At 40.3% G+C, this 2,591-nt stretch overlaps 1 non-coding gene across 1 annotated transcript; it reads right to left on the minus strand.

Moving 5' to 3' along the window:
• Positions 1-679: 679 nt before the first annotated feature.
• LOC116681949 (small nucleolar RNA U3) lies at positions 680-894 on the minus strand. The gene has a single exon (XR_004330162.1). It is a non-coding gene; the product is annotated as a small nucleolar RNA U3 (small nucleolar RNA).
• Between the last annotated feature and the right edge of the window lie 1,697 nt (positions 895-2,591).

Genomic DNA, 2,591 nt, shown 5'->3' on the forward strand with positions numbered 1-2,591 from the left:
GTGGATAAAACGAGGACTGTGGGCCGGCGTTGTTGGTATGTGAGTGGAAATACATCCAACATGCTAACACATATCCAACGCCATCACCCAGACATGCCAATCACTGGAACAAGACAAAAAACTGTCCAACGTCTCCTCCCTACAGTGCTTAACCAGCCTTTAGATCCAAATACAAATAGGGCCAAAAAATCACTGAATCAATCAGGATTTCCACATCACCTTCAACGCCCCGTATCCACTCGTAGAGTAACCTGGCTTCAAGTATTTGCTGTATGTACGCAAACCTCGTTACAACATGCCATCCCGTCCACCGGGACTTCAGTGTACCGTTCCACCCCTTTAATACATGTCAATCAAGCTGAGCCTGTAAAAGCCACACAGTCTGATTAGTCAAGTGGAAACACCTGTGGGAGTGGAACATGGATGTGTAGAGATGGGCTTTCAAACAACGCACCTTTTTGACATGTCAAAGTAGGAATGCAAGGTAGAAATCAAGAGAATTATGGCTTAACTCAGTTTACATTTCTACACTGGCCATAAAGTATTACAATGTCAAGAAAGTAGGTGTTAACCCGTTAAAGTAACCTGTCCACCATGGACAAAACATACTTCAAGACTGACTATAATTTTGCATGTTTTATTACCTTCATACATGCAAGTTTTTCATATATCTGCTACTACCACTCTGAACTATTCCCTTCCTCAATACTCCATAAAGAAGCAAAGAACGATCATCAATGACAGAGAGCATATGTAGTGAATCATTACTCTGTGTCAGCTTCACGCTCAGAAAGGAATATCACAAGTCATCATCGTGGTCAGCGAGACCAAACACTTTCGAAACACATTCCCCAAGTCAGAAACTCTAGAAATGTTCCCTGAAAGTACAGTCTTGGTTAGATTGAGGGGGGAACTGCATCTCATTCACTGCAGAGTGATCGTCACTCAGGGTTCAGAGGGACAGAAGCTAATCGTTACGTGCTCCAGATGACTCTGAGGTGAGAAAATCTATTTAGATCTTTAAAGCCCATGTTGCAGGTTAACCACCACTGTTGATTATTGGGTACAAAAAACACTCAAGATTTGTATATCATCTCCAAATATTGTTAAAAGTTAGTTTTTTGGTCATTATTAGTGTTCGCGGGTTTATTAAGTTAAGTGTAATGTCTTGTTTGTGTTGTAGTATCTATAGAGATTTGTGGTGTAGTATGGAACCATTGTCCTGTCTTTTATGTATTATGAACTTATTGCCGCCTGTCTTGGCAGGACTCCCTGGAAGAAGAGTTACTGTAGCTCAATGGGATTGTTCCTGGTTAAATAAAGGTTAAATAAAAATAAAATGAATCTTTAATATGTCAAAACATTCCTCTCTTCATTTCCGACATACTGGAGTCGGCCTTGTTTATTGGATGCTCTCCAGTTATTGTTGTTTGGTAGATTAACTTTATATTTTCCTACTTTGGGGACTTTTCTTTTCATATTCTTTGTCTAACATTTCTATTCCCTGTTTGTATTTTCTGTGACTGCATGTGGTTTTAAATCTGTTGGAGTTTCTTCAGACTAAAGCAAAGACACTGATGATGTCATCCAAAAGAAACATAAAGGACAGCAACCTGTTTCCAGAGGACACTAAAGAATGACGGAGCAGCAGGAAACAGAGCAGCTCAAATAGCAAACAGCTGATTAATTCATCTGACTCGTAGAATAACGCCAATGATTGACTTGTTTTAAATGTCTGGGAATGTGGAACAGCTCCATGCTGACTACCTGAAATAAAACAAGGCCACATGCTGATTATTGGGGACTTGATTTGATGGATTTATTCTTCCTGTTGTGTCTCTGTTTAAACTCCTAATTTAAAGGTAAAGTCAGCGTCCACTACAGGTTGTGTTGTTGCTGCTGACAGACTAAGATTATTATTCTAAGTGTGTGACAACATTATGGGATGGATCCCTACCGAGATAGACCTTTTAGTTAAAGAGGAACATCCTTTTAGTTTAGATCCTTTAGTTTCCAACCAGACCAGAGTGGTGATTGTAGGAACAGTGGAAAGATGAACCAAGACGGCTTTTCATATATATGTTTTCTTTTTCTATTGACTATAGTTGTGTTTGTTATTAACAGAAATCAACCCGTCAACATTTCTATTTGTCATAAAGTTCGACGTTAAGTTTTTTACCGCCAGTTCAAAATGGAGCTGAACACGGAGGAGGATTCCTCCTAACGCCGCTCTGCTCTGCTCCGTGCCCCCTTCCGGTATAGTTAAGCAGATAAAACCTAAAGAACACTCAAAAGCGTTAAGATATACCTTACTTAAGAAGCGTCTTCATTCACGTTCAGAGAAGGCCGGTTTCCAGCCAGACTATGAATTTATTCATGAATCCCTGTTATTAATATGTAGTCAGTCCCATATGGGCTAGCGGTTAGGATTCCTGGTTTTCACCCAGGTGGCCCCGGGTTCAACGCCGGTATGGGAATAGGTATTTAGCCGTAAAGATCTGCACGATCTCCTGACATTGGCCTGTATTAAATCAGAGCTGTAGTTAGGGTTTCTAAGTTATATGTGTTTCCCCCTTGCAAATGTTTTGTTC

This window comes from Etheostoma spectabile, unplaced genomic scaffold (assembly GCF_008692095.1).
Source record: "Etheostoma spectabile isolate EspeVRDwgs_2016 unplaced genomic scaffold, UIUC_Espe_1.0 scaffold00018773, whole genome shotgun sequence".
Taxonomy (NCBI): Eukaryota; Metazoa; Chordata; class Actinopteri; order Perciformes; family Percidae; genus Etheostoma; species Etheostoma spectabile.